The 21,007-nt window shown below is 46.1% G+C and overlaps 1 pseudogene; it reads right to left on the reverse strand.

The window, feature by feature from the left end:
* LOC142303068 (eukaryotic initiation factor 4A-I-like) overlaps positions 1–12,095 on the reverse strand; it is a 34,132-nt pseudogene extending 22,037 nt beyond the window's left edge.
* Positions 12,096–21,007: the final 8,912 nt, after the last annotated feature.

Genomic DNA, 21,007 nt, shown 5'->3' on the forward strand with positions numbered 1-21,007 from the left:
CTAAAGGTGTGTCTTTAAATCATAACAGTTAATTAGGAAATTGCTTACCAAAAAGCAGCTTTAGGAGGCACAGCGTCATGGAAGTCAGTGTGATGGCGGCCACCATCTTGGCTGAGTCATGTGACTCAGCTAGAGCCGTCCTATTATGTACACAGCGCATGCGCAAGTAATTTCAGCAACAATATATTTCAAATTCTGAAGGTAATCTGTGCAGGTTACCGCTAATATGACGATACACCAGCTGTTAGTGCGATGTTTAGGTTTTGACATCATATAATGTTAATAGTGTCTGTCGGACACTTAGTAATCATTAGCGCATGCGCGATGTAGCGGTCATTAACCCTTAGCATACTTTCTGTTGTAATGGGCTATCAGGTCACATCACTTAGAGACATTGCTCCCATTAGTTGTATAGCGCATTCGTGAGCAGGTTAAACGCTAGGTATAGTTCAGAATACAAGATTGATTTACATTTTTGTCACAAATAGAGCGTTAAAATTGCTGATTGTGTAACGTTAGTAGTGAAGCTTAATATCAGGTTACTTACGAATGGAAACAGTCATTCTTAGTTGGTACCTACACAGAGAGAGTGTTTTCTTCGTCGCTCTATTGGGAGACCCAGACGATTGGGTGTATAGCACTGCCTCCGGAGGCCACACAAAGCAATTACACTAAAAAGTGTAAGGCCCCTCCCCTTCTGGCTATACACCCCCAGTGGGATCACTGGCTCACCAGTTTTCTGCTTTGTGCGAAGGAGGTCAGACATCCACGCATAGCTCCACTGTTTGTAGTCAGCAGTAGCTGCTGGCTATATCGGATGGAAGAAAAGAGGGCCCATATGGGGCCCCCAGCATGCTCCCTTCTCACCCGCGGTGGTGCTTGTAAGGTTGAGGTACCTATTGCTGGTACAGAGGCTGGAGCCCACATGCTGTTTTCCTTCCACATCCCCTGGAGGGCTCTGTGGAAGTGGGATCTTACCGGCCTCCAAGCCCTGGGGCCGGGCTCCATCCACAGACCCATAGAACCTGCTGGATTTGGAGCGGGAGTGCCGTTCAGGGACAAGGCCCTGCAACTTTCAGGTACTCTGTGTCCCCGGCAGGCACGGACATTCTCAGGCTTGCTGAGCGTTATAGTGCGCCGGGGACAGTAGCGCTGTGCGCCGGGGTTAGGTCACTGCAGCTTGCTGAGTGACGTTTCATGTTGGGAACTACTGCGCCGACCGCTCCTGGAGCGGCGGCGCAGCTGCGACTTGTAGTGCGCCGGGGACTTTGCGCCGACCGCGCTTTTACGGCGGCGGCGCTTCTAACTTTAGCCCCCGGCTTCTGCGGCCTAGTGCCGCTTCGTTCCCGCCCCCACCCTGTCAATCAGGGTAGGGGAGAGACGCTGCTCAATTAACAGCGCCGAGGGCTGGAGCTTTATTTACATGCTCCAGCCCTCTCACTAGGCACAGGGGGAAGCAGACTTCCCGCTCTTCGTCGGTGTACGCCCAGGGCCCGCCCCCCCTCTCCACAAGGACGCCGGCAGCCATTACACATGCGGTCTGGCTGGGGAAAGGCAGCAGGCTCTGGGAGACCCAGACTAGAGGGATTTCTGGCGTCCACACACCGCTCCTAAGCGGGCGGTAAGCAGCACAGTAGTGCTGGCCCCTCTAGTGCCTCAGTGTTATATTAGTGTACTTTTTTCTTGGTACCATATATATATATATATTTATATAGTGCACTGTAAGGTCGCTTCTTGGCTGTGTCTAGATATATTTATATACTGCACTGTACGGTCGCTTCTTGGCTGTACACCCTGTACTGCTCTGAGGAGGCAGCAACATGTCATCCGCAAAACGCAAGGGTGCCAAGGCACGGGCTGTATACACTGCTTGTACAGCATGTGGGGCTGATCTACCAGCAGGCTCCAACGACTCTCATTGTGTGCAATGTTCAGTCCCAGTGGCACTTCGTCAGCCAGAGCCTATTGTGGTGGTAGCCCAGGCAGAGGCGCCTGTGAACCCTGCCCCGGTGACGGGGACAGACTTTGCAGTTTTTGCTGATAAAATGTCTGTGACTATGGCAAAAATCCTGGAGACCTTGCAGGCCAGGCCAGTTGCTCAGACCATGGACACTGCTGTGTCTATGCTCTCCGGTCCCCCTCAGTTGGAACTAATCCGTACTTCAGGGGGGTCTCAAGCATCACAGGCTGAAGTCTCTGACTCAGATGACAGTCCCAGGCAGCCTAAGCGAGCTCGCTGGGAAAGACCCTCCACGTCTTCACACTGTTCAGGGTCGCAGCGACAAGAGTCTCTCTGTGATGAGACTGAGGACGGTGACCAGGATTCTAATCCTGAAGCCCCTCTCAATCTGGATGCCCCTGATGGTGACGCCATGGTTAATGACCTTATATCGGCAATTAATAGGCTGTTGGATATTTCTCCCCCAGCCCCTTCTGCAGAGGAGGCAGCTGCACAGCAGGAGAAGTTCCATTTCCTATATCCCAAGCGTAAATTAAGTGCTTTTTTGGACCACTCTGACTTCAGAGAATCGATCCAGAAACACGACGCTCATCCAGACAAGCGTTTCTCTAAACGTTCTAAGGATACCCGTTATCCTTTTCCCTCTGAGGTGGCCAAACGCTGGACCCAGTGTCCAAAGGTGGATCCCCCAATTTCCAAGCTTGCGGCTAGATCCATAGTCGCAGTAGAGGATGGCGCTTCACTTAAAGATGCCAACGACAGACAGATGGACCTTTGGTTGAAATCTGTCTATGAATCTATCGGCGCGTCGTTTGCTCCAGCATTCGCGGCCGTGTGGGCACTCCAAGCTATTTCAGCTGGTTTAGCACAGGTGGATGCTTTCATACATCCAGCAGTGCCGCAAATGGCGTCCCTAACTTCGCAAATGTCTGCGTTTGCGACCTATGCTATCAATGCTGTCCTAGAATCTACGAGCCGTACCGCTATGGCGTCCGCCAATTCTGTGGTTTTGCGCAGAGCCTTGTGGTTAAAGGACTGGAAAGCAGATGCTGGTTCCAAAAAATGCTTAACCAGCTTGCCATTATCTAGAGACAGACTGTTTGGTGAGCCATTGGCTGAAATCATAAAACAGTCCAAGGGTAAGGACTCTTCCTTACCACAGCCCAGAGCAAGTAAACCTCAACAGAAAAAGTGGCAGTCGAGGTTTCGGTCCTTTCGAGGCTTGGGCAAGGCCCAATTCTCCTCGTCCAAAAGGACTCAGAAAGAACAAGGGAGCTCAGATTCCTGGCGGGCTCACTCACGCCCCAGGAAAACAAATGGAGGAACCGCTTCCAAAGCGGCTACCTCATGACTTTCGGCCTCCTCCCTCCGCATCCTCAGTCGGTGGCAGGCTCTCCCGCTTTTGCGACATTTGGCTGTCACAGGTCAAAGACCGGTGGGTAACAGACATTCTGTCTCGCGGGTACAGAATCGAGTTCAGTTCTCGGCCTCCACTTCGGTTCTTCAGAACCTCCCCACACCCCAACCGAGCAGATGCCCTGCTGCAGGCGGTGGACTCTCTAAGAGCAGAAGGAGTCGTGATCCCTGTCCCCCCTCACGAACGGGGGCGAGGATTTTACTCCAATCTCTTTGTGGTTCCAAAAAAGGACGGCTCCTTCCGTCCTGTTCTGGACCTAAAACTGCTCAACAAGCATGTGAACGCCAGGCGGTTCCGGATGGAATCCCTCCGCTCAGTCATTGCCTCAATGTCTCAAGGAGATTTCCTAGCATCAATAGACATCAAAGATGCTTATCTCCACGTGCCGATTGCTACAGAGCACCAATGCTTTCTACGCTTCGTGATAGGAGACGACCATCTTCAGTTCGTAGCTCTGCCATTTGGTCTGGCGACAGCCCCTCGGGTGTTCACCAAGATCATGGCGGCAGTGGTAGCAGTCTTGCACTCTCACGGACACTCTGTGATCCCTTACTTGGACGATCTACTGGTCAAGGCACCCTCTCAAGAGGCATGCCAACTCAGCCTGAATGTTGCACTGGAGACTCTCCAGGCGTTTGGGTGGATCATCAACTTCCCAAAGTCAAATCTGTCACCGACCCAATCACTAACGTATCTTGGCATGGAGTTTCATACTCTCTCAGCGATAGTGAAGCTTCCGCTGGACAAGCAGCGGTCTCTACAGACTGGGGTGCAGGCTCTCCTTCAAAGTCAGCCGCACTCCTTAAGACGCCTCATGCACTTCCTCGGGAAGATGGTGGCGGCAATAGAGGCGGTTCCGTTTGCGCAGTTTCATTTGCGTCCACTTCAATGGGACATTCTCCGCCAATGGGACGGGAAGTCAACATCCCTGGACAGGAAAGTCTCCCTTTCCCAGACGGCCAAAGACTCTCTGCAGTGGTGGCTTCTTCCCACCTCATTATCACAGGGAAGATCCTTCCTACCACCGTCTTGGGCGGTGGTCACGACAGATGCGAGTCTGTCAGGGTGGGGAGCAGTCTTTCTCCACCACAGGGCTCAGGGTACGTGGTCTCAGCAGGAGTCCACCCTTCAGATCAATGTTCTGGAAATCAGAGCAGTGTATCTTGCCCTACTAGCCTTCCAGCAGTGGCTGGAAGGAAGGCAGATCCGAATTCAGTCGGACAACTCCACAGCGGTGGCATACATCAACCACCAAGGGGGGACACGCAGTCGGCAAGCCTTCCAGGAAGTCCGGCGGATTCTGATGTGGGTGGAAGCCACAGTCTCCACCATATCCGCGGTTCACATCCCCGGCGTAGAAAACTGGGAAGCAGACTTCCTCAGTCGCCAGGGCATGGACGCAGGGGAATGGTCCCTTCACCCAGACGTGTTTCAGGAAATCTGTCGCCGCTGGGGGGTGCCGGACGTCGACCTAATGGCGTCACGGCACAACAACAAGGTCCCAACCTTCATGGCACGGTCTCGCGATCAAAGAGCGCTGGCGGCAGACGCCCTAGTGCAAGATTGGTCGCAGTTCCGGCTCCCTTATGTGTTTCCACCTCTGGCACTCTTGCCCAGAGTGCTACGCAAGATCAGATCCGATTGCAGCCGCGTCATACTTGTCGCCCCAGACTGGCCGAGGAGGGCGTGGTATCCGGATCTGTGGCAGCTCACGGTCGGCCAACCGTGGGCACTCCCACACCGACCAGACTTACTGTCCCAAGGGCCGTTTTTCCATCGGAATTCTGCGGCCCTGAACCTGACTGTGTGGCCATTGAGTCCTGGATCCTAGCGTCTTCAGGATTATCCCAAGGGGTCGTTGCCACCATGAGACAGGCTAGGAAGCCCACGTCCGCTAAGATCTACCACAGAACGTGGAGGATATTTTTATCCTGGTGCTCTGCTCAGGGAGTGTCTCCCTGGCCATTTGCATTGCCTACCTTTCTTTCTTTCCTGCAATCTGGGTTAGAAAAAGGTTTGTCGCTCGGCTCCCTTAAAGGTCAGGTCTCGGCGCTATCCGTCTTTTTTCAGAGGCGTTTGGCACGCCTTCCTAAGGTGCGCACGTTCCTACAGGGGGTTTGCCATATCGTACCCCCGTACAAGCGGCCGTTAGATCCATGGGATCTGAACAGGGTACTAGTTGCCCTCCAGAAGCCGCCCTTCGAGCCTCTGAAGGAGGTTTCACTTTCTAGACTATCACAGAAAGTGGCTTTTCTGGTAGCGATCACATCTCTTCGGAGAGTGTCTGAGCTGGCAGCACTATCATCCAAGGCTCCCTTCCTGGTCTTCCACCAGGACAAGGTTGTGCTACGTCCTATTCAGGAGTTTCTCCCGAAGGTGGTATCCTCTTTTCATCTTAATCAGGATATCTCTTTGCCTTCGTTTTGTCCTCATGCAGTTCATCGGTATGAGAAGGATTTACATTTGTTGGATCTGGTGAGAGCACTCAGAATCTACATTTCCCGCACGGCGCCCTTGCGCCGTTCGGATGCACTCTTTGTCCTTGTCGCTGGTAAGCGCAAAGGGTCGCAGGCTTCTAAAGCCACCCTGGCTCGATGGATCAAAGAACCAATTCTTGAAGCCTACCGTTCTGCTGGGCTTCCGGTTCCATCAGGGCTGAAGGCCCATTCTACCAGAGCCGTGGGTGCATCCTGGGCATTACGACACCAGGCTACGGCTCAACAGGTGTGCCAGGCAGCTACCTGGTCGAGTCTGCACACTTTCACCAAACATTATCAGGTGCATACCTATGCTTCGGCGGACGCCAGCCTAGGTAGAAGAGTCCTGCAGGCGGCAGTTGCCTCCCCGTAGGGGAGGGCTGTCTTGCAGCTCTAACATGAGGTATTTCTTTACCCACCCAGGGACAGCTTTTGGACGTCCCAATCGTCTGGGTCTCCCAATAGAGCGACGAAGAAGAAGGGAATTTTGTTACTTACCGTAAATTCCTTTTCTTCTAGCTCTTATTGGGAGACCCAGCACCCGCCCTGTTGTCCTTCGGGATTGTTGGTTGTTTGCGGGTACACATGTTGTTCATGTTGAACGGTTTTCAGTTCTCCGATGTTACTCGGAGAGAATTTGTTTAAACCAGTTATTGGCTTTCCTCCTTCTTGCTTTTGCACTAAAACTGGTGAGCCAGTGATCCCACTGGGGGTGTATAGCCAGAAGGGGAGGGGCCTTACACTTTTTAGTGTAATTGCTTTGTGTGGCCTCCGGAGGCAGTGCTATACACCCAATCGTCTGGGTCTCCCAATAAGAGCTAGAAGAAAAGGAATTTACGGTAAGTAACAAAATTCCCTTCTTTGTGTTTTACACATATAGACTGATGGATATAGTATACAGACGCTCAGGATATAGAGCATTAGATGCATCGGTGTTACCACCCATAAAGCAAGTACATTAGTTATCATTTAATTTGTTCAGATAGTTTAAATATTCTAAATAAACTCCTGGAGGCACTTTAGGATAGCAGAAGGACAGTGGGAGGACAGACTCAGGAGATGACAATGGCTCTAAGACTTACACCCGTCCCGAGGTGATCCCAAGTTATTAATGTATACATTCAAAGGACATTAGTACAATGTATAATTAGCTAGCCTTTACATAATAATAATAATAAAAAAATATTGACTGGATTAACCCTATGTAGTCGTACCCGTAAGGAAGAGGAAAATCTCCATATGTGAAGGATTGAGGACTGAAAATCCCATCCTACATTTCGAGGGCAGTCCTCTGTCCTAACCTGTATAAGATCTCAGGCGGAGTAAAAGTAGCGAAATTTATCTCAAAATCATATTGAGGTACAAGTTCTCATCCTATCTTACTGAAGGGTTCCAGTAAAGGTAGTCCAATGTAGATGACCTATAGTCGGACTCTAAGGCCCAGAAGTAAGAATGCATAATCTTTGGTAGTGTATCCCATCGGGTCTAAAGAAGAGGCTGTATCAATTGGAACCTTCTCTCGAGACCTCAGTTGGCAATTGTCCTTCATAGGTGGATCATAAACCATTCTCATTAGAGAGGCAAGGTACAGATAGCGAGAATTTCTTACTGATCCCATCAGTGTAGCATATAGTCCTTCAACATTTAGAGGTCCCCCATCCTGATGGCTTAAAATCTCTTAAATTTGTATAAAACCAAAACAAGGAGGGAGTTGGTCACATTTCTTTTCATATAGGTCCAGGCCATCGGTGTCCACCAGTTCAGGCAAGATATTGTTCATTTCCAATTGGATTCTCAGGCTTGAGGCATGCAGATTGTTCCATAATCACCAGGGTAGATTTTACTAGGAGAAGGTAGCAAAAGAATAAAGGTAAATTCGAAAGTCACTCCATATTTACATCACATTGTAAAACCCTGTATATAGGAGTTCTTCGTTCAAACCCTGTGGGGCTAAGCTCTTGAGATTGAAGATCCATTTGGATTCTCTTTGGAGTAGTTCCTTTGTGCAGTCCCCTCCCCTTATGCTCTGGTTGACCGAGTCTACAATGATGACTTTGAGGTTGGAGAGGCGCCCCCCATGATGGGTAAGAAAATGAGAAGCCACCGAAGTCAGCGTTTTCCCTTTCTTAAGGTCGGTACTGGCAGTATTAATATTGGAAAAGTGTTGCTGAATTAGTCTCCTTACCTCTTGCGTTGTTTGTCCGACGTATAGCTTGGAGCAACCGCAGATGAGGACATATATCACATTTTTGGAACGGCAGTTATAGTAAGCTTGACTGACGATACGCCTAGGAAAGGACGGCAAAAGGATATGATCAGCAGCCACAAAAAAAGGACACACTGTGCATGCCACACAGGGGAAGGTGCCTTTGAGCTTTACACCTGTTCCCAGACTAAAGGTGGGTCTTCTGAAATGGCTCTCGGTTAGGATACCCCCCAGATTTTGTGCTCGTCTTGCTACAAGTTTTGGTTTAACATCTAAAAATTGAGTCAGCTTCTTATCACTATGGAGGATGTCCCAATTACTCTGAAGTAATTTGTAGAGATCTTGCCATTGGTTATTAAAAGGAGTAATCATACTCACTGTGGTCTTCTTTGGTCGTGTTTTTGGTTGTAAGAGGGTCTCGCGTGTGACGGCCTTGCACTCTTGTAAGGCATTGGTGACTACATTTTTTGGGTAGCCCCTCTTCCGAAACCTGTCAAATAGATCAGAGGCATGTAGGTCAAAATCAGTGCCAACACTACAATTTCTTTTCACCCTCATAAATTGTCCTTTTGGTATTCTATTTTTTACATGTGTGGGGTGAAAGCTCTTGTAGTGTAGAAGACTATTGGTGGCCGTCGGTTTACGAAACAAAGTAGTGCAGATCGCGTTGTTCTCCATTGAAAGTTAAAGGTCCAAGAAGTCCACTACCTTTGATGAGATGTTGGAGGTCAGTTTGATGTTCAGGTTGTTATCATTAAGGACGGAGATAAAACTCTCGCATCCTTCCATGGACCCAGACCAAAGAACCAGTACATCATCAATGCACCTAAACCATTTCACCACGTGGGTTTGAAAATTCTCCATGGCATAGACATGTGTCTCTTCCCACCACCCTAAGAAGATATTAGCATAGGGTTGCGCACAACAAGCACCCATTGCGGTACCGGACGTCTGACGATAATATGTTCTGTCAAAAATGAAATAATTCTTGTCCAGTACCATATGCAACAGGTCCAAGATAAAAGAGTCATGTCTCCTATTACCAGTCGTTTTATGGTCTAGAAAGAAAGAGACTGCTTGAGCTCCCAAGTCGTGGTTAATGGAAGTGTAGAGTGACTCTACATCCAGAGTTACTAGAAGGGTATCAGGTGGAACTGTAAGGTTTGCCAATTGTTCCATCAGATGTGTGGAATCTCTGATGTATGATAGATTCGACTGAGCCAGTGGTTGTAAGTAGAAATCTAAGTAGACACAAGGTCTTTCAAAAAGGCCCCCAATTCCTGACACTATGGGCCTACCTGGAGGTTCTTGTCGGCCCTTATGTATTTTTGGCAACATATAGAAGGTTGGTGTTACCGGAGACTTTGTTGTCAAAAAGTTATTTTCTTTCAGGGAGATAATATCATGACTATGGGCAGTAGAAATGAGTCTGTCTAGATTCTTCTTAAAGATAGCCGTTGGATCTGATGGTAGTGCTATATAGCAATCTCTGTTGGACAATTGCCGCTTAGCCTCCTTAATATACATTTCTGTAGGCCACAAAACTACGTTTCCCCCCTTATCCGCTTCCTTTATAAGGAAGTCCTTGTTGTTTTTCAATTTCAAAAGGGTTTGTTTTTCTTCCATAGTTAAGTTATTGACTCTGTTGTTATCTAATTTTAGCCTGTCAATATCCCTACAGACCCTATTAAAAAAAATATTAATAGCAGGGCAGAGGGTAAATGGAGGTGTGGCCTGAGATAATAATCGACCTGTAAAGGGCACCTTCTTACCTTGGTCTCTTTCATTCTCTTCCAGAAGGCAGAGGCGATTGTTGAAAACGTGTCTGTCCTCAGGAGGCAGGGTATTGACCAGGTCCGGTCTGCTGTACAGGTGTTTAAACATGAGCTGCCTACAGAATAAATATACATCTTTAGTGACAATGAACTTGTTTAACCTATTCATTGGGGCAAAAGAAAGTCCCTTCGAGAGTAAATCAGATTTGGCCTTTGAAAGCTGGTAGTCAGGTTTATTACCTGTAAATTCCCCCCATTTTCTGCTACCAATTGCATCTCCTGCTCCTCATTTCTCTCTGAGGGGGAGTTTGCCATACTTGATTCCTCCTGCCCTTCCTTCTGGGATTTAAGTTTGCGACAGCCCCTCCTGGTATGCCTTCTTGGTCGCTGGTACCGGTTGATAAAAAAATCGCTTGACGATGTTTCTGGTGGCACTTGTGGTGTAGTGGGTTCCCTATTTAATGCGCTACGCTTGTTACCGCGGTGTGTCCACCTGTATGCCCTATTATCTGCGTAGTCGTTTTTATCACGTTGGAACTTGTTCCTCTTCCCCTTAATAATGTCCTTTTCAAAGGTATCTAATAATGTTTTTAATTTGTTTTGGAAAGGGGTGACCACCGTGACTGTGTGTAACTGGTGTAAGATATGTGCTTTGTTTTTGATTTCCTCTTTAAGCTGTATTAATAATGAACGATCATGCTCAATCAGCATATCCAGAAGGATAATTGAGCAGGCTGGTAAACCTTGCTCCCAGGTAGATTTGAACTGCCCATCTGTCTCCCAAGCGGGGAAAATTTGGACTCGAAGACCACTAGGGGTAATGTTTTGCTTCTTATATTCTTCGAGTGTCCTGACGTTCCACCATACCCTAACCACCAAATCCTGCATGAGCCGCTGATTTTCATCATGTGAATCGGCTGGTAAGCCAGAGGTGCCAGCACGGGGGGTAGCTCCAAATATGTCTAATGACCGATTACACCAAGCTGCTTCTCTAGCTGCTAAATCCATATGTTAGAGGCCCCTATATCTAAGAAAAGGAATAGAGAGTGTATATAGTACACTTGTTCTAAAAATATAGATCATTTAATTAAAGCCTTAAACCAGATTGTATAGGTTGTGGATGTGCCTCCTTCCAGAACTGGTGACAGATTGCACCAAACTAAACCAGAGGAACAATGCACAGGGAAGGCCCCATCCAGTGCGATCCCCCGGTAAACAAAACAGTATAAATCAAGAAGAGAAAAGAGTATACCTAATGGGGGTCACCAACAAAGGCTGTATAAGAAAAATAGAAGCTTTATTACAAGGGCAAAAAACACATTACAGTATTCAGACATATAGAAGTGTACAACACACAGTGTCATTAAAAACATTTAAAAAACCAAAAGGGCAAAAATTCTCCACCAAGCCAGAACCCTCTGGAATTTTTGGTAATCAAAAATGAGGACATATAACAGAGTTAATTTAAGAGAATAATACAGATCAAGTGTTACGGTCGCTCTGCTAATCCCGTAGCCTAATCAATATATTCCCAATATAACAGGCAGGGTCAGTATACAGACAGTCACAGTATAGAAAAACCCACAGTTTAGTGATGAGGTAGATACGGTTCTTGTAGGAGATGAAAACGACAAAAGTGCAAATCTATGGTAAAAGGTAGAAAAAGGTACTATGCAAAACCATTAATAACCATTAATAACTGACATCCAGATTTTAGGGTTTGTGGTTTATATCGGTTGCTGTGTATCAGGAAATCTGGAGTCCATAGAACACCATGTATGCATACAGTGGATTAGACAGTTCACCCAGAAAATGGCTAGACTATGAAGCCAAAATCAAACATACAGTGCCGTGATAACCCAAAATCACTGGATAATAATAGGGTATCACCGCAGATAAAAGGTTTGTGGCTATCCACATAGGTGTTTACAGAGGAAAGTAGTGATACGCACACCTGGCCTGGGTAAAGCAATGGACAACATGTATGGCACAACGAAACCCTAATTGTGGCTTGTCAGACCTATACTCACTACCTAACCACACGGGACAATGTGGGACTAGAATGCAGGGAGGACGGGTTCCGGCGTGGTTACCCCACGCGTATCGCCACCGTAGTAGTGGCTTCCTCAGGGGAGAAGATCAGTGATACAGAGGCTAAATGTGTGTCTTTAAATCATAACAGTTAATTAGGAAATTGCTTACCAAAAAGCAGCTTTAGGAGGCGCAGCGTCATGGAAGTCAGTGTGATGGCGGCCGCCATCTTGGCTGAGTCATGTGACTCAGCTAGAGCCGTCCTATTATGTACACAGCGCATGCGCAAGTAATTTCAGCGACAATACATTTCAAATTCTGAAGGTAATCTGTGCAGGTTACCGCTAATATGACGATACACCAGCTGTTAGTGCGATGTTTAGGTTTTGACATCATATAATGTTAATAGTGTCTGTAGGACACTTAGTAATCATTAGCGCATGCGCGATGTAGCGGTCATTAACCCTTAGCATACTTTCTGTTGTAATGGGCTATCAGGTCACATCACTTAGAGACATTGCTCCCATTAGTTGTATAGCGCATTCGTGAGCAGGTTAAACGCTAGGTATAGTTCAGAATACAAGATTGATTTACATTTTTGTCACAAATAGAGCGTTAAAATTGCTGATTGTGTAACGTTAGTAGTGAAGCTTAATATCAGGTTACTTACGAATGGAAACAGTCATTCTTAGTTGGTCCCTACACAGAGAGAGTGTTTTACACATATAGACTGATGGATATAGTATACAGACGCTCAGGATATAGAAGATTAGATGCATCGGTGTTACCACCCATAAAGCAACTACATTAGTTATCATTTAATTTATTCAGATAGTTTAAATATTCTAAATAAACTCCTGGAGGCACTTTAGGATAGCAGAAGGACAGTGGGAGGACAGACTCAGGAGATGACAATGGCTCTAAGACTTACACCCGTCCCGAGGTGATCCCAAGTTATTAATGTATACATTCAAAGGACATTAGTACAATGTATAATTAGCTAGCCTTTACATAATAATAATAATAAAAAAAAAATATTGACTGGATTAACCCTATGTAGTCGTACCCGTAAGGAAGAGGAAAATCTCCATATGTGAAGGATTGAGGACTGAAAATCCCATCCTACATTTCGAGGGCAGTCCTCTGTCCTAACCTGTATAAGATCTCAGGCGGAGTAAAAGTAGCGAAATTTATCTCAAAATCATATTGAGGTACAAGTTCTCATCCTATCATACTGAAGGGTTCCAGTAAAGGTAGTCCAATGTAGATGACCTATAGTCGGACTCTAAGGCAAGTACATTAGTTATCATTTAATTTATTCAGATAGTTTAAATATTCTAAATAAACTCCTGGAGGCACTTTAGGATGGCAGAAGGACAGTGGGAGGACAGACTCAGGAGATGACAATGGCTCTAAGACTAAGGCGGGCTTTGCACGTTGCGACATTGCAAGCCGATGCTGCGATGTCGCAGGCGATAGTCCCCGCCCCCGTCGCAGGTACGATATCGTGTGATAGCTGGCGTAGCGAAAATTATTGCTACGTCAGCTTCACACGCACTCACCTGCCCTGCGACCGTCGCTCTGGCCGTCGCCCCGCCTCCTTCCTAAGGGGGCGGGTCGTGTGGCGTCATAGCGACGTCACACGGCAGGCGGCCAATAGCGGCGGAGGGGCGTAGATGAGCAGGATGTAAACATCCTGCCCACCTCCTTCCTTCCGCATATCCTATGGAAGCCGCAGTGACGCCGGTAGGAGATGTTCCTCGCTCCTGCGGCTTCACACGCAGCGATGTGTGCTGCCGCAGGAACGAGGAACCACATCGGACCGTCGCGTCAGCGTAATTATGGATTACGCCGACGCTGCAGCGATGATACGATTACGACGATTTTGCGCTCGTAAATTGTATCATCTAGGCTTTACACACTACGATGTCGCATGCGATGCCGGATGTGCGTCACTTTCAATTTGACCCCACCGACATCGCACCTGCGATGTCGTAGTGTGCAAAGCCGCCCTTACACCCGACCCGAGGTGATCCCAACCTCTAAATGTTGAAGGACTATATGCTACACTGATGGGATCAATAAGAAATTCTCGCTATCTGTACCTTGCCTCTCTAATGAGAATGGTTTATGATCCACCTATGAAGGACAATTGCCAACCGAGGTCTCGAGACAAGCTTCCAATTGATACAGCCTCCTCTTTAGACCCGATGGGATACACTAACAAAGATTATGCATTCTTACTTCTGTGCCTTAGGCGGGCTTTGCACGCTGCGACATCGGTAACAATGTGTTACCGATGCTGCAGCGATAGTCCCGCCCTCGTCGCACGTGCAATATCTAGTGAAAGCTGCCGTAGCGATTATTATCGTTACGGCAGTTTCACACGCACATACCTGCCGTGCGACGTCGCTCTGGCCGTCGCCCCGCCTCCTTCCTAAGGGGGCGGGTCATGCAGCGTCACAGCGACGTCACACGGCAGGCGGCCAATTGAAGTGGAGGGGCGGAGATGAGCAGGATGTAAACATCCCGTCCACCTCCGTCCTTCTCATTGCAGCCGGCGGCAGGTAAGGTGAAGTTCCTCGCTCCTGCGGCTTTACACACAGCGATGTGTGCTGCCGCAGGAGCGAGGAACAACATCGTACCTGTCGCTGCACCGGCATTATGGAAATGTCGGAGGCTGCAGCGATGATACGATAACGACGCTTTTGCGCTCGTTCATCGTATCAAAAAGGATTTGCACGTTGCGATATCGACTGCGACGCCGGATGTGCGTCACTTTCGATTTGACCCCATCGACATCGCACGTGCAATGTCGCAACGTGCAAAGCCGCCCTTAGAGTCCGACTATAGGTCATCTACATTGGACTACCTTTACTGGAACCCTTCAGTATGATAGGATGAGAACTTGTTCCTCAATATGATTTTGAGATAAATTTCGCTACTTTTACTCCGCCTGAGATCTTGGGAGTGTATACAGGTTAGGACAGAGGACTGCCCTCCAAATGTAGGATGGGATTTTCAGTCCTCAATCCTTCACATATGGAGATTTTCCTCTTCCTTACGGGTACGACTACATAGGGTTAATCCAGTCAATATTTTTTTTTTATTATTATTCTTATGTAAAGGCTAGCTAATTATACATTGTACTAATGTCCTTTGAATGTATACATTAATAACTTGGGATGACCTCGGGACGGGTGTAAAGGGGGCTTTACACGCTACGATATCGTTAATGTTTGGTCGCCGGGGTCAAGTTGTTAGTGACGCACATCCGGCGTCATTAACGATATCGCAGCGTGTGACACTGACCAGCGACCTTAGGCGACCTCAAAAATGGTGAAAATCGTTCACCATGGAGAGGTCGTCCCAAAGTCAAAAATCGGTAAGGGTTGTTTAGCGTTGTGGTTCATCGCTCATGCAGCAGCGCACATCGCTATGTGTGACACCGCAGGAGCGAGGAACGTCTCCTTACCTGCCGCCGGCCCCAATGAGGAAGGAAGGAGGTGGGCGGGATGTTACGTCCTGCTCATCTCCGCCCCTCTGCTTTGATTGGCCGGCTGCTTAGTGACGTTGCGGTGACGTTGCTGTGATGCCGAACGTCCCTCCCCCTTGAAGGAGAGATTGTTCGGCAGTCACAGCGACGTCGCCGACCAGGTAAGTATGTGTGATGCTGCGTAGCGATAATGTTCGCTGCGGCAGCGATCACAAACAATCGCATGCGCGACGGGGGCGGAGACTTACACTCTCGCTATCGCTAGAAATTGCTAGCGATATCGCTACCGTGTAAAGCCCGCCTTAGTCTTAGAGCCATTGTCATCTCCTGAGTCTGTCCTCCCACTGTCCTTCTGCTATCCTAAAGTGCCTCCAGGAGTTTATTTAGAATATTTAAACTATCTGAATAAATTAAATGATAACTAATGTACTTGCTTTATGGGTGGTAACAGCGATGCATCTAATGTTCTATATCCTGAGCGTCTGTATACTATATCCATCAGTCTATATGTGTAAAACACAAAAACACTCTCTCTGTGTAGGGACCAACTAAGAATGACTGTTTCCATTCGTAAGTAACCTGATATTAAGCTTCACTACTAACGTTACACAATCAGCAATTTTAACGCTCTATTTGTGACAAAAATGTAAATCAATCTTGTATTCTGAACTATACCTAGCGTTTAACCTGCTCACGAATGCGCTATACAACTAATGGGAGCAATGTCTCTAAGCCATGTGACCTGATAGCCCATTACAACAGAAAGTATGCTAAGGGTTAATGACCGCTACATCGCGCATGCGCTAATGATTACTAAGTGTCCTACAGACACTATTAACATTATATGATGTCAAAACCTAAACATCGCACTAACAGCTGGTGTATCGTCATATTAGCGGTAACCTGCACAGATTACCTTCAGAATTTGAAATGTATTGTCGCTGAAATTACTTGCGCATGCGCTGTGTACATAATAGGACGGCTCTAGCTGAGTCACATGACTCAGCCAAGATGGCGGCCGCCATCACACTGACTTCCATGACGCTGCGCCTCCTAAAGCTGCTTTTTGGTAAGCAATTTCCTAATTAACTGTTATGATTTAAAGACACACATTTAGCCTCTGTATCACTGATCTTCTCCCCTGAGGAAGCCACTACTACGGTGGCGATATGCGTGGGGTAACCATGCCGGAACCCGTCCTCCCTGCATTCTAGTCCCACATTGTCCCGTGTGGTTAGGTAGTGAGTATAGGTCTGACAAGCCGCAATTAGGGTTTCGTTGTGCCATACATGTTGTCCATTGCTTTACCCAGGCCAGGTGTGCGTATCACTACTTTCCTCTGTAAACACCTATGTGGATAGCCACAAACCTTTTATCTGCTGTGATACCCTATTATTATCCAGTGATTTTGGGTTATCACGGCACTGTATGTTTGATTTTGGCTTCATAGTCTAGCCATTTTCTGGGTGAAGTGTCTAATCCACTGTATGCATACATGGTGTTCTATGGACTCCAGATTTCCTGATACACAGCAACCGATATAAACCACAAACCCTAAAATCTGGATGTCAGTTATTAATGGTTTTGCATAGCACCTTTTTCTACCTTTTACCATAGATTTGCACTTTTGTCGTTTTCATCTCCTACAAGACCCTTATCTACCTCATCACTAAACTGTGGGTTTTTCTATACTGTGACTGTCTGTATACTGACCCTGCCTGTTATATTGGGAATATATGGATTAGGCTACGGGATTAGCAGAGCGACCGTAACACTTGATCTGTATTATTCTCTGGATGATCAAGGGAGAGGTTAAATTAACTCTGTTATATGTCCTCATTTTTGATTACCAAAAATTCCAGAGGGTTCTGGCTTGGTGGAGAGTTTTTGCCCTTTTGGTTTTTTAAATGTTTTTAATGACACTAAGTGTGTGTTGTACACTTCTATATGTCTGAATACTGTAATGTGTTTCTTGCCCTTGTAATAAAGCTTCTATTTTTCTTATACAGCCTTTGTTGGTGACCCGCATTAGATATACTCTCTTCTCTTCTTGATTTATACTGTTTTGTTTACCGGGAGATCCCTCTGGATGGGGCCTTCCCTGTGCATTGTTCCACTACAACGAAGCGTCCTTCAATGAACTGTTAACCTCACTCACCAAGACAAAGCGCAAGAAGGCAATGAAGTGTTTGAAGGCGACTGTTTGGTCGAGGAGTCATTAAAATGCTGAACGTGCTGTAAAACTGATGGAGGAACTACATGCCAAATCCAAAAAAATTGAATTTTTGAATCTAAAATTCATAGAAAAAAATAATTTTTAAACACTTCTTTTGTACATATTATACTTATAATTAACTGTTTTATACCGTATTTGTTAAAAAACGAATAATAAAAGTTGTTTAGTTATTACTATTATCGTTTCAATAATACAAAATTGCATGTCCTTTTTTGGGGGGAAAAAAATAATTTTTGCCTTATTTCATTTGAATGAAAGGGGGAACTTTTTTTAAAAAAAACAAAAAAAAGCAATACTTATTCTTAAATTACCCATAATAGTTCCTCGATTGCACATGGTTTCATGAAAAAAAATTTGTTGTCATTACACTAATGTGTGTGTGTGTATATATGTCATAAACGGCAAACATTAAACATAACAGGCCTCTCCTGGCTTAAGGCAAAAACATAGCACAACCACATACCGTGGGCTTCCTGTCCAATACGGTCTCTATTGGAAGTGTGGCGCCCGTACACACTGGCTCCTGCCAGCGAACAACACTTGCTGTGGCTCCTTCCAAGAACCCGGAGACACTCTGCAGACTCCTATCTGTCTCTCCACTCCAGGAGAGCGTCGGTCCAGTAGCCACAGCACTAACCAGCCTGGCTTGAACAATACTACTTCCAGTCTAAACCCAGACTGAATTCCAGAGCCCCGTGGTCAGCCTCCACACAGGCTGATACACCCAGAGCTCCCTGTTCTGCTCTCACCCTCTCCGGAACACAGACTGCCAGTCTCCTAAGTCAGACTGGACACACGCACAGGTGGAGGTCTGATTCTCCAGACCTGCACAGCACACAGGCATTATTAAAGGGAACCTGACCCTTATATGCAGAAAGAAGCCTTTGAGGAACTACAAGTCCCATAGCAACCTCTTCAGTTTAATATCACAGCGACCCTCTCCACTGCGACATACAGCGACCATTTACCATATTGGTAGTCGCTACCTCACTATATATATATATATATATATATATATATATATATATATATATATATCCTGAGACGGAGGTTGCAATGGTCAGATTAAATCCTTCATTTTGGATACAGGTGATTTTCATAATAAAATTAAAAATATAGCATCTTTTCCACCAGATAGCATCTTGGCGACCATGGATGTAAACAGCCTTTATGCATCTATTAATCATGACATGGGTATAGCAGCCATTAAAACAACACTAGAGAAGTCTAATATGGACAGGGACAGCAGAGATTTTTGTCTAGAACTTGTGAACATCATCTTAGGGAAAAAAAAAATTATCTTTGGGGATGAATATTTTCTCTAGACCCGCGGGACTGCAATGGGGTCCAATGTGGCCCCGGCGTATGCAAATCATTACATGAATGCATTTGAGGAGACTCATGTATATCCCCATAGCCTTTTCTCGAATATTATATGTTGGTATCGTTTTATCGACGATATTTTTTTCATTTGGAATGGAAATACGGCTAGTCTGGAAACCTTGATTAATGAACTCAACTCTGTTAGACATGAATCATCATTCACTTACACTTTTAGTCAAACGGAAGTAGTATTCCTGGATACTAAGATATCTAAAAATCACATGGGAAAATTAAGTTCTGACATGTACACTATACCAAAAAAACAAAACAAAAAGCCAGGACTAAATGTGCACTTCAGCACTAAAAATTCCAAACTGTACTTATTATAAAAATTTTGAGATCTTTGGCAAAAAATTGCAATTTCTTGAGCTACCCCCCCCCCCCCCGCCACGTCATGGCAAATCTCATTTGGGGCAGTCCTACACTAAAATATTTTTTATAAAATGTGCCAAACGGCCTCACATATGAATAGCAGACCTACTCTTAGCAGCACTCACCTGGTCTATTTCAATCCCGTACCCATGACTGAGTCATGGCTGTGGGGGGACAGGTCCAAGCAAATGCTGCATGAAGTAAATAGCCTGTGGACAAAGCCTGATGACTTAATGTGAACAGTCACCAACCGCCAAAATCTAGACAGGTGGAATACATCCCAAATTGGGGTGCATAGCAAGGTTGGGGTCAGCCACCGACCAATTCAAACTGCTTGTTCTCACCCACAAAGCTCTCCACAGTGCAGCACCCTCCTACATCTCCACCCTCCTCTCTGTCTATCATCCCACCCGTTCTCTACGCTCTGCAAATGACTTTCGACTAACATCCACACTAATTCGAACCTCCCACTCCCGAATCCAAGACTTCTTCCGAGCTGCACCAAACCTCTGGAACGCTCTACCCCAAGAAGTTAGGACAAATCACAACTTACTCAGCTTCAGACGCTCCCTAAAAACGCATCTTTTTAGGGCGGCCTATCACACTCCCTAGCCAAACTAATTTCACATAATCCCTCTACAACTTCTCAGAACATAACCCCACGTCAAACTCCTTGGCACCCAAATGCATCTCAAGGCTCTTGCCAACTGGTCCAGGAAGCCATCATCTATCCCCCATGAGCTGGCTGGATTGTCATTTTAAATAAACACTTGTACCTTGCCCCTCCCCCCATCTCATTGTAGATTGTAAGCTCTCACGAGCAGGGTTGCCATTTTTCCTTTTAAATATTGTAGCCTCTATAATTGTTACTTGTTTGTATATGTTTATGTATATGATATGTATATGTTCCTCCTGAATTGTAAAGCGCTGCGGAATATGTTGGCGCTATAGAAATAAAGATTATTATTATTATTATTATTAATTCAATGAAGAAAAAACAAAAGCCAGCACTAAATGTGCACTTCAGCACTAAAAATTCCAAACTGTACTTATTATAAAAATTTTGAGATTTTTGTCAAAAAATTGCAATTTCTTGAGCTACCTCGCCACGTCACGGCAAATCTCATTTGGGGCAGTCCTACACTAAAATATTTTTATAAAATGTGCTGACCCCCACCCTGCTATGCACCCCAATTTGGGATGTATTCCACCTGTCCAGATTTTGGCGGTTGGTGACTGTTCACATTCAGTCATCAGGCCTTGTCCACAGGCTATTTACTTCATGCAGCATTTGCTTGGACCTGTCCCGCCCACAGCCATGACTCAGTCATGGGTCTGGGATTGAAATAGACCAGGTGAGTGCTGCTAAGAGCAGTTCTACTATTCATATGTGAGGCCGTATGGCACATTTTATAAAAATATTTTAGTGTAGGACTGCCTCAAATGAGATTTGCCGTGACGTGGCGGGGCAGCTCAAGAAATTGCAATTTTTTGCCAAAAATATCAAAATTTTTATAATAAGTGCAGTTTTGAATTTTTAGTGCTGAAGTGCACATTTAGTGCTGGCTTTTTGTTTTCTTCATCTACACTATACCGACAGACTGCAACGGACTTCTCTCATTTGACAGTTGCCGCCCTAAGGCTATGAAAAAGA

This window comes from Anomaloglossus baeobatrachus, chromosome 4 (genome assembly GCF_048569485.1).
Source record: "Anomaloglossus baeobatrachus isolate aAnoBae1 chromosome 4, aAnoBae1.hap1, whole genome shotgun sequence".
Classification (NCBI taxonomy): Eukaryota; Metazoa; Chordata; class Amphibia; order Anura; family Aromobatidae; genus Anomaloglossus; species Anomaloglossus baeobatrachus.